Source organism: Cherax quadricarinatus, chromosome 96 (assembly GCF_038502225.1).
Source record: "Cherax quadricarinatus isolate ZL_2023a chromosome 96, ASM3850222v1, whole genome shotgun sequence".
NCBI classification, from domain to species: domain Eukaryota; kingdom Metazoa; phylum Arthropoda; class Malacostraca; order Decapoda; family Parastacidae; genus Cherax; species Cherax quadricarinatus.
The window spans coordinates 574,160-587,059 of NC_091387.1; the positions used below are offsets into that span (position 1 = coordinate 574,160).

Here is a 12,900-nt window from a genome sequence, read left to right on the forward strand (position 1 = left end):
GTACATGTATGTTACAGTAACAGGTACATGTATGTTACAGTAACAGGTACATGTATGTTACAGTAACAGGTACAAGTATGTTACAGTGACAGGTACATGTATGTTACAGTAACAGGTACATGTATGTTACAGTAACAGGTACATGTATGTTACAGTAACAGGTACATGTATGTTACAGTAACAGGTACATGTATGTTACAGTAACAGGTACATGTATGTTACAGTAACAGGAACATGTATGTTACAGTAACAGGTACATGTATGTTACAGTAACAGTTACATGTATGTTACAGTAACAGGTACATGTATGTTACAGTAACAGGTACATGTATGTTACAGTAACAGGTACAAGTATGTTACAGTAACAGGTACATGTATGTTACAGTAACAGGTACATGTATGTTACAGTAACAGGTACATGTATGTTACAGTAACAGGTACATGTATGTTACAGTAACAGGTACATGTATGTTACAGTAACAGGTACATGTATGTTACAGTAACAGGTACAAGTATGTTACAGTAACAGGTACAAGTATGTTACAGTAACAGGTACATGTATGTTACAGTAACAGGTACAAGTATGTTACAGTAACAGGTACATGTATGTTACAGTAACAGGTACATGTATGTTACAGTAACAGGTACATGTATGTTACAGTAACAGGTACATGTATGTTACAGTAACAGGTACATGTATGCTACAGTAACAGGTACATGTATGTTACAGTAATAGGTACATATATGTTACAGTAACAGGTACATGTATGTTACAGTAACAGGTACATGTATGTTACAGTAACAGGTACATGTACGTTACAGTAACAGGTACATGTATGTTACAGTAACAGGTACATGTATGTTACAGTAACAGGTACATGTATGTTACAGTAACAGGTACATGTATGTTACAGTAACAGGTACATGTATGTTACAGTAACAGGTACATGTATGTTACAGTAACAGGTACATGTATGTTACAGTAACAGGTACATGTATGTTACAGTAACAGGTACATGTATGTTACAGTAATAGGTACATGTATGTTACAGTAACAGGTACATGTATGTTACAGTAACAGGTACATGTATGTTACAGTAACAGGTACATGTACGTTACAGTAACAGGTACATGTATGTTACAGTAACAGGTACATGTATGTTACAGTAACAGGTACATGTATGTTACAGTAACAGGTACATGTATGTTACAGTATCAGGTACATGTATGTTACAGTAACAGGTACACATGTATGTTACAGTAACAGGTACATGTATGTTACAGTAACAGGTACATGTATGTTACAGTAACAGGTACATGTATGTTACAGTAGCAGGTACATGTATGTTACAGTAACAGGTACACATGTATGTTACAGTAACAGGTACATGTATGTTACAGTAACAGGTACATGTATGTTACAGTAACAGGTACATGTATGTTACAGTAACAGGTACATGTATGTTACAGTAACAGGTACATGTATATTACAGTAATACGTACATGTATGTCACAGTAACAGGTATATGTATGTTACAGTAACAGGTACATGTATGTTACAGTAACAGGTACATGTATGTTACAGTAACAGGTACATGCATGTTACAGTAATAGGTACATGTATGTTACAGTAACAGGTACATGTATGTTACAGTAACAGGTACATGTATGTTACAGTAACAGGTACATGTATGTTGCAGTAACAGGTGCATGTATGTTACAGTAACAGGTACATGTATGTTACAGTAACAGGTACATGTATGTTACAGTAACAGGTACACATGTATGTTACAGTAACAGGTACATGTATGTTACAGTAACAGGTACATGTATGTTACAGTAACAGGTACATGTATGTTACAGTAACAGGTACATATATGTTACAGTAACAGGTACATGTATGTTACAGTAACAGGTACATGTATGTTACAGTAACAAGTACATATATGTTACAGTAATAGGTACATGTATGTTACAGTAACAAATACACATGTATGTTACAGTAACAGGTACATGTATCTTACAGTAACAGGTACCTGTATGTTACAGTAACAATTACATGTATGTTACAGTAACAGGTACATATATGTTACAGTAATAGGTACATGTATGTTACAGTAACAGGTACATGTATGTTACAGTAACAGTTACATGTATGTTACAGTAACAGGTACATGTATGTTACAGTAACAGGTACATGTATGTTACAGTAACAGCTACATGTATGTTACAGTAACAGGTACATATATGTTACAGTAATAGGTACATGTATGTTACAGTAACAAATACACATGTATGTTACAGTAACAGGTACATGTATCCTACAGTAACAGGTACCTGTATGTTACAGTAACAGTTACATGTATGTTACAGTAACAGGTACATGTATGTTACAGTAACAGGTACATGTATGTTACAGTAATACGTACATGTATGTTACAGTAACAGGTATATGTATGTTACAGTAACAGGTACATGTATGTTACAATAATAGGTACATGTATGTTACAGTAACAAGTACATGTATGTTACAGTAACAGGTACATGTATGTTACAGTAACAGGTACATGTATCTTACAGTAATAGGTACATGTATGTTACAGTAACAGGTACACATGTATGTTACAGTAATAGGTACCTGTATGTTACAGTAACAGGTACATGTATGTTACAGTAATAGGTACATGTATGTTACAGTAACAGGCACACATGTATGTTACAGTAATAGGTACATGTATGTTACAGTAACAGGTACATGTATGTTACAGTAGCAGGTACATGTATGTTACAGTAATAGGTACATGTATGTTACAGTAATAGGTACATGTATGTTACAGTAACAGGTACACATGTATGTTACAGTAATAGGTACATGTATGTTACAGTAACAGGTACATGTTACAGTAATAGGTACATGTATGTTGCAGTAACAGGTACATGTATGTTACAGTAACAGGTACACATGTATGTTACAGTAATAGGTACATGTATGTTACAGTAACAGGTACACATGTATGTTACAGTAATAGGTACATGTATGTTAAAGTAACAGGTACATGTTACAGTAATAGGTACATGTATGTTACAGTAACAGGTACATGTATGTTACAGTAACAGGTACATGTATGTTACAGTAACAGGTACATGTATGTTACAGTAACAGGTACATGTATGTTACAGTAACAGGTACATGTATGTTACAGTAACAGGTACATGTATGTTACAGTAACAGGTACATGTATGTTACAGTAATATGTACATGTATGTTACAGTAACAGGTACATGTATGTTACAGTAACAGGTACATGTATGTTACAGTAATAGGTACATGTATGTTACAGTAACAGGTACATGTATGTTACAGTAATAGGTACATGTATGTTACAGTAACAGGTACATGTATGTTACAGTAATAGGTACATGTATGTTACAGTAACAGGTACATGAATGTTACAGTATCAAGTACATGTATGTTACAGTAACAGGTACATGTATGTTACAGTAATAGGTACATGTATGTTACAGTAACAGGTACACATGTATGTTACAGTAATAGGTACATGTATGTTACAGTAACAGGTACATGTATGTTACAGTAATAGGTACATGTATGTTACAGTAACAGGCACACATGTATGTTACAGTAATAGGTACATGTATGTTACAGTAACAGGTACATTTATATTACAGTAGCAGGTACATGTATGTTACAGTAATAGGTACATGTATGTTACAGTAACAGGTACACATGTATGTTACAGTAATAGGTACATGTATGTTACAGTAACAGGTACACATGTATGTTACAGTAATAGGTACATGTATGTTACAGTAACAGGTACATGTTACAGTAATAGGTACATGTATGTTGCAGTAACAGGTACATGAATGTTACAGTAACAGGTACACATGTATGTTACAGTAATAGGTACATGTATGTTACAGTAACAGGTACACATGTATGTTACAGTAATAGGTACATGTATGTTACAGTAACAGGTACATGTATGTTACAGTAACAGGTACAAGTATGTTACAGTAACAGGTACATGTATGTTACAGTAACAGGTACATGTATGTTGCAGTAACAGGTACATGTATGTTACAGTAACAGGTACATGCATGTTACAGTAACAGGTACATGTATGTTACAGTAATAGGTATATGTATGTTACAGAAATAGGTATATGTATGTTACAGTAATAGGTTTATGTATGTTACAGTAACAAGTACACATGTATGTTACAGTAACAAGTACATGTATGTTACAGTAACAGGTACATGTATGTTACAGTAACAGGTACATGTATGTTACAGTAACAGGTACATGTACGTTACAGTAACAGGTACATGTATGTTACAGTAATAGGTACATGTATGTTACAGTAACAGGTACATGTATGTTACAGTAACAGGTACATGTATGTTACAGTAATAGGCACATGTATGTTACAGCAATAGCTACATGTATGTTACAGTAACAGGTACATGTATGTTACAGTAATAGGTACATGTATGTTACAGTAACAGGTACATGTATGTTACAGTAATAGGTACATGTATGTTACAGTAATAGGTACATGTATGTTACAGTAACAGGTACATGTATGTTACAGTAACAGGTACATGTATGTTACAGTAATAGGTACATGTTACAGTAATAGGTACATGTATGTTACAGTAACAGGTACACATGTATCTTACAGTAACAGGTACACATGTATGTTACAGTAACAGGTACACATGTATGTTACAGTAACAGGTACACATGTATGTTACAGTAACAGGTACACATGTATGTTACAGTAACAGGTACATGTATGTTACAGTAACAGGTACACGTATGTTACAGTAACAGGTACACATGCATGTTACAGTAACAGGTACACATGTATGTTACAGTAAGAGGTACATGTATGTTACAGTAACAGGTACACATGTATGTTACAGTAACAGGTACATGTATGTTACAGTAACAGGTACACATGTATGTTACAGTAACAGGTACACATGAATGTTACAGTAACAGGTACACATGTATGTTACAGTAACAGGTACATGTATGTTACAGTAACAGGTACATGCATGTTACAGTAACAGGTACATGTATGTTGCAGTAACAGGTACATGTATGTTACAGTAACAGGTACACATGTATGTTACAGTAACAGGTACATGTGTGTTAGAGTAACAGGTACACATGTATGTTACAGTAACAGGTACACATGTATGTTACAGTAACAGGTACATGTATGTTACAGTAACAGGTACATGTATGTTACAGTAACAGGTACACATGTATGTTACAGTAACAGGTGCATGTATGTTACAGTAACAGGTACATGCATGCTACAGTAACAGGTACATGTATGTTGCAGTAACAGGTACATGTATTTTACAGTAACAGGTACACATGTATGTTACAGTAACAGGTACATGTATGTTACAGTAACAGGTACACATATATGTTACAGTAACAGGTACATGTATGTTACAGTAACAGGTACATGTATGTTACAGTAACAGGTATTTTGTATGTTACAGTAATAGGTACATGTATGTTACAGTAACAGGTACATGTATGTTGCAGTAACAGGTACATGTATGTTACAGTGACAGGTACACATGTATGTTACAGTAATAGGTACATGTATGTTACAGTAACAGGTACATGTATGTTACAGTAACAGGTACATGTATGCTACAGTAACAGGTACATGTATGTTACAGTAATAGGTACATGTATGTTACAGTAACAGGTAAACATGTTACAGTAACAGGTACATGTATGTTACAGTAACAGGTACATGTATGCTACAGTAACAGGTACATGTATGTTACAGTAACAGGTTCATGTATGTTACAGTAACAGGTACATGTATGTTATAGTAACAGGTACATGTATGTTACAGTAACAGGTACATGTATGTTACAGTAACAGGTACATGTATGTTACAGTAATAGGTACATGTATGTTAAAGTAACAGGTAAACATGTTACAGTAACAGGTTCATGTATGTTACAGTAACAGGTGCATATATGTTACAGTAACAGGTACATGTATGTTACAGTAACAGGTACATGTATGTTACAGTAACAGGTACATGTATGTTACAGTAACAGGTGCATGTATGTTACAGTAACAGGTACATGTATGTTACAGTAATAGGTACATGTATCTTACAGTAACAGGTACATGTATGTTACAGTAATAGGTACATGTATCTTACAGTAACAGGTACATGTATGTTACAGTAATAGGTACATGTACGTTACAGTAACAGGTAAACATGTTACAATAACAGGTACATGTATGTTACAGTAACAGGTGCATGTATGTTACAGTAACAGGTACATGTATGTTACAGTAACAGGTACATGTATGTTACAGTAACAGGTACATGTATGTTACAGTAACAGGTACATGTATGTTACAGTAATAGGTACATGTACGTTACAGTAACAGGTAAACATGTTACAGTAACAGGTACATGTTACAGTAACAGGTGCATGTATGTTACAGTAACAGGTACATGTATGTTACAGTAACAGGTACATGTATGTTACAGTAACAGGTACATGTATGTTACAGTAACAGGTACATGTATGTTACTGTAACAGGTACATGTATGTTACAGTAACAGGTACATGTATGTTACAGTAATAGGTACATGTACGTTACAGTAACAGGTAAACATGTTACAGTAACAGGTACATGTATGTTACAGTAACAGGTGCATGTATGTTACAGTAACAGGTACATGTATGTTACAGTAACAGGTACATGTATGTTACAGTAACAGGTACATGTATGTTACAGTAACAGGTACATGTATGTTACAGTAACAGGTACATGTATGTTACAGTAACAGGTACATGTATGTTACAGTAACAGGCACATGTATGTTACAGTAGCAGGTACATGCATGTTACAGTAACAGGTACATGTATGTTACAGTAACAGGTACATGTATGTTACAGTAACAGGTACATGTATGTTACAGTAATAGGTACATGTATGTTACAGTAACAGGTACATGTATGTTACAGTAACAGGTACATGTATGTTACAGTAACAGGTACATGTATGTTACAGTAACAAGTACACATGTATGTTAGGTATACAAGAACACACTCTCCTCCCTCTATATGTTATGTCTTCTTGTTAACCTGAAGGATAATTGACACGTATGTTACTATGTATGTTACTATGTATGTTACTATGTATGTTACTATGTATGTTACTATGTTAGTATGTATGATCATTGTACTTATATCTGAATATACTTTCATTACACAATTTAAATTAGAAGAGTGAAGGTGAGTAGTGTTATCCTAGGTCATCCAAGGCAATCTTGGGTAATATCCTAGGTCATCCAAGGCAATCTTGGGTAATATCCTAGGTCATCCAAGGCAATCTTGGGTAATATCCTAGGTCACCCTAGGCAATCTTGGGTAATATCCTAGGTCACCCTAGGCAATCTTGGGTAATATCCTAGGTCACCCTAGGCAATCTTGGGTAATATCCTAGGTCATCCTAGGCAATCTTGGGTAATATCCTAGGTCATCCTAGGCAATCTTGGGTAATATCCTAGGTCACCCTAGGCAATCTTGGGTAATATCCTAGGTCATCCTAGGCAATCTTGGGTAATATCCTAGGCCATCCTAGGCAATCTTGGGTAATATCCTAGGTCATCCTAGGCAATCTTGGGTAATATCCTAGGTCACCCTAGGCAATCTTGGGTAATATCCTAGGTCACCCTAGGCAATCTTGGGTAATATCCTAGGTCACCCTAGGCAATCTTGGGTAATATCCTAGGTCACCCTAGGCAATCTTGGGTAATATCCTAGGTCATCCTAGGCAATCTTGGGTAATATCCTAGGTCATCCAAGGCAATCTTGGGTAATATCCTAGGTCATCCAAGGCAATCTTGGGTAATATCCTAGGTCACCCTAGGCAATCTTGGGTAATATCCTAGGTCATCCTAGGCAATCTTGGGTAATATCGTAGGTCACCCTAGGCAATCTTGGGTAATATCCTAGGTCACCCTAGGCAATCTTGGGTAATATCCTAGGCCATCCTAGGCAATCTTGGGTAATATCCTAGGTCACCCTAGGCAATCTTGGGTAATATCCTAGGTCACCCTAGGCAATCTTGGATAATATCCTAGGCCATCCTAGGCAATCTTGGGTAATATCCTAGGTCACCCTAGGGAATCTTGGGTAATATCCTAGGTCATCCTAGGCAATCTTGGGTAATATCCTAGGTCACCCTAGGCAATCTTGGGTAATATCCTAGGTCACCCTAGGCAATCTTGGGTAATATCCTAGGTCACCCTAGGCAATCTTGGGTAATATCCTAGGTCACCCTAGGCAATCTTGGGTAATATCCTAGGTCACCCTAGGCAATCTTGGGTAATATCCTAGGTCACCCTAGGCAATCTTGGGTAATATCCTAGGTCACCCTAGGCAATCTTGGGTAATATCCTAGGTCATCCTAGGCAATCTTGGGTAATATCCTAGGTCACCCTAGGCAATCTTGGGTAATATCCTAGGTCACCCTAGGCAATCTTGGGTAATATCCTAGGCCATCCTAGGCAATCTTGGGTAATATCCTAGGTCACCCTAGGCAATCTTGGGTAATATCCTAGGTCACCCTAGGCAATCTTGGGTAATATCCTAGGTCATCCTAGGCAATCTTGGGTAATATCCTAGGTCACCCTAGGCAATCTTGGGTAATATCCTAGGTCACCCTAGGCAATCTTGGGTAATATCCTAGCTCACCCTAGGCAATCTTGGGTAATATCCTAGGTCACCCTAGGCAATCTTGGGTAATATCCTAGGTCACCCTAGGCAATCTTGGGTAATATCCTAGGCCATCCTAGGCAATCTTGGGTAATATCCTAGGTCACCCTAGGCAATCTTGGGTAATATCCTAGGTCACCCTAGGCAATCTTGGATAATATCCTAGGCCATCCTAGGCAATCTTGGGTAATATCCTAGGTCACCCTAGGGAATCTTGGGTAATATCCTAGGTCATCCTAGGCAATCTTGGGTAATATCCTAGGTCACCCTAGGCAATCTTGGGTAATATCCTAGGTCACCCTAGGCAATCTTGGGTAATATCCTAGGTCACCCTAGGCAATCTTGGGTAATATCCTAGGTCACCCTAGGCAATCTTGGGTAATATCCTAGGTCACCCTAGGCAATCTTGGGTAATATCCTAGGTCACCCTAGGCAATCTTGGGTAATATCCTAGGTCACCCTAGGCAATCTTGGGTAATATCCTAGGTCATCCTAGGCAATCTTGGGTAATATCCTAGGTCACCCTAGGCAATCTTGGGTAATATCCTAGGTCACCCTAGGCAATCTTGGGTAATATCCTAGGCCATCCTAGGCAATCTTGGGTAATATCCTAGGTCACCCTAGGCAATCTTGGGTAATATCCTAGGTCACCCTAGGCAATCTTGGGTAATATCCTAGGTCATCCTAGGCAATCTTGGGTAATATCCTAGGTCACCCTAGGCAATCTTGGGTAATATCCTAGGTCACCCTAGGCAATCTTGGGTAATATCCTAGGTCACCCTAGGCAATCTTGGGTAATATCCTAGGTCACCCTAGGCAATCTTGGGTAATATCCTAGGTCACCCTAGGCAATCTTGGGTAATATCCTAGGTCACCCTAGGCAATCTTGGGTAATATCCTAGGTCACCCAAGGCAATCTTGGGTAATATCCTAGGTCATCCTAGGCAATCTTGGGTAATATCCTAGGTCACCCTAGGCAATCTTGGGTAATATCCTAGGTCACCCTAGGCAATCTTGGGTAATATCCTAGGCCATCCTAGGCAATCTTGGGTAATATCCTAGGTCACCCTAGGCAATCTTGGGTAATATCCTAGGTCACCCTAGGCAATCTTGGGTAATATCCTAGGCCATCCTAGGCAATCTTGGGTAATATCCTAGGTCACCCTAGGCAATCTTGGGTAATATCCTAGGTCACCCTAGGCAATCTTGGGTAATATCCTAGGTCACCCTAGGCAATCTTGGGTAATATCCTAGGTCACCCTAGGCAATCTTGGGTAATATCCTAGGTCATCCTAGGCAATCTTGGGTAATATCCTAGGTCACCCTAGGCAATCTTGGGTAATATCCTAGGTCACCCTAGGCAATCTTGGGTAATATCCTAGGTCACCCTAGGCAATCTTGGGTAATATCCTAGGTCACCCTAGGCAATCTTGGGTAATATCCTAGGTCACCCTAGGCAATCTTGGGTAATATCCTAGGTCATCCTAGGCAATCTTGGGTAAGATCCTAGGTCATCCTAGGCAATCTTGGGTAATATCCTAGGTCACCCTAGGCAATCTTGGGTAATATCCTAGGTCACCCTAGGCAATCTTAGGTAATATCCTAGGTAATTCACCCATATGTTACTATATATATTAATCGTTATCGCCTAAATTTATATAATTACATTTTTTTCAACAAACCGGTTATATGAAACCGGTTATATTCAAGGATGACCTAAAAAAGGGTATTTTCTCATTTAAATTTAGTAATGTATACAAGAGAAGGGGGTTATTATCCCCTTGCTCCCGGCATTTTAGTCGCCTCTTACGGCACGCACGGCTTACGGAGGAAGAATTCTGTTCCACTTCCCTATGGAGAATAACTGTGTTTTTTGTGTACAGGTGCCTCAGTAAAGTTACTATCGCTGAGCTGAGTGGTACAGTGACGTTAGTAATGTACCGACACAGCCAGGAGCTGTGAATCAACCCCATGCAGCCACATATAGGTAAGTACACACACACACACACACACACACACACACACACACACACACACACACACACACACACACAGGATCCATATATAGTTTTAAGCAGAGGTATGATAAAGCTCACGGTTCAGGGAGAGTGACCTAGTAGCGACCAGTGAAGAGGCGGGGCCAGGAGCTTGGACTCGACTCCTGTAACCTCAACTAGGTGAGTACACACACACTCACAACTAACATGTCCTACGAGGAGAGGTTAAGGAGACTCGACCTGACGACACTGGAAATATAAGCACATATGCAGTATAATGCGATCCTTAATTGACAACGTTTCGCCAACACAGTGGGCTTTTTCAAGTCACAAACAGATCTACCTGGAGGACAGGAGGGACAGGGAAGGGGGATGATAACATATAATATACTGAGAGGAATCGACAAGGTGGACAGACATGATGTTCCAGAGATGGAACACAGCAACAAGAGGACACAATTGGAAATTAAATAATCAGATGAGCCACAGAGATGTTAGAAAGTATTTCTTCAGCCATAGAGTTGTCAGGAACTGCAATAGTCTGGAAAGTGAGGTGGTGGAGGCAGGATCAATACATAGCTTTAAGAAGATGTATGATAAAGCTCAGTGAGCAGGGAAAGTGGACCAAGTAGCGGCCAGTGAAGAAGCAGAGCCAGGAACTGTGAATCGACCCCTGCAACCACAACTAGGTGAGTACACACACAAAAAAAACATACACATAGACATACACACACACACACACTTCACCCTACCATCCCTCCCACAACCCCAAGTATACACACCTACCACCATCCTTCCAGCTGAGACTTTACTCCCTATAACTACATATAGTTAAGTACAAGTACCATACATTAGAGTTAAAATATAAACACCTAGTATCCGCCTCCTTAGCTCAGAGGTAGAGCACTGGTCTCGTAAACCAGGGGTCGTGAGTTCAAACCTCACAGGGGGCACAAGTCTTTAACACGTCTCTACTGCTAAGTCACAGCTACAATCTTGGGAACTCTCACACCATGGACCACTGTCAAGTACAGTGGTTTTTGCCTATATTAATTTATATTAAATCCAATGGCTGATCTACATTTTTGGGGGCCCTGAAGCTTGAATTGTTATAGTAACCCTTCGCAACCCCTTTTCATACAGCAGACCCGAAAATTTTAAGCAATGTGGACTAAAGTCGCTTGTGGTGCCCCTCCGGGATTAGGGGCCCTAAAGATTAAGTTTCATTAATTTCATAGCAAATCCGCCCATGATTACTCCTAATCAGTTATTATTTAGTCTTCACTGTAAACAAGGGAGGTTTCTGCCTACATTAATTTACATTAAGCCTAATCGAATTATTTCGTACGTTACGGTACGGTACAGTATTATTCGGTTGTCGTACTTGTACACAATACCATACTGTAATTTTGTACCGTACTTTCCAACAAAACAGTCCACAGTACCGTACCGAACACCGTACCGCCCCGTACCGTTCTGGCAGCCTTGTGAAGCTGCTTCTCCTAGGACCACAATGGAAATAAGTCACTCTGGTACTGTGTGGCTTCATCAGTCCAATGTGTATATGTACTTTAGATTACCTGAGAAAACCTTTGTGAAAAGTGGGCGTGGCAGGGTTGTGAGGAGGTGATGACGTCACAGTCGCCACACACACCAGCTGACTCACTACAAGTGAAAAAAAAAAATATCCACGACCTCGTGTCAGGTGTGGGGTTCGAACCCACGCACTCTCTCGAGTACCAGAGCTTAAGTCTGGCGCCTTAGACCACTCGGCCAACCTGACCGTAGCTACAGTCTACTCCAGTCTACTCCAGTTATCAGTTATTTAACATTATCAATTGTAATAGTCATGTTTAATATTTTTTTCATTAAATATTGAACCCGTGTGGGTCGTTCAGTTAGTGTCTCGATCCTCCGTCCACACAGAGTATAGTGAATTATGATAGTTGGTCTGTGACCAGCTGTGACCTGATCTCTCACTAATTGTGACCTCATCCTGGGGCTGGGACCAAGAGAACATGTAGGCCAGGATGAATTACAGCAGTTGGATATGCTGAATGTTGAAGACAGAGTAAAACAACTGAAGCTAAATCATGTT

At 38.8% G+C, this 12,900-nt stretch overlaps 2 non-coding genes across 2 annotated transcripts; one reads left to right on the forward strand and one right to left on the reverse strand.

Annotated features, from left to right (window-relative positions):
* Positions 1-11,683: 11,683 nt before the first annotated feature.
* TRNAT-CGU (transfer RNA threonine (anticodon CGU)) lies at positions 11,684-11,755 on the forward strand. Its single transcript has one exon. It is a non-coding gene; the product is annotated as a tRNA-Thr (tRNA).
* Positions 11,756-12,501: 746 nt separating this feature from the next.
* Positions 12,502-12,585, reverse strand: TRNAL-UAA (transfer RNA leucine (anticodon UAA)). Its single transcript has one exon. It is a non-coding gene; the product is annotated as a tRNA-Leu (tRNA).
* Between the last annotated feature and the right edge of the window lie 315 nt (positions 12,586-12,900).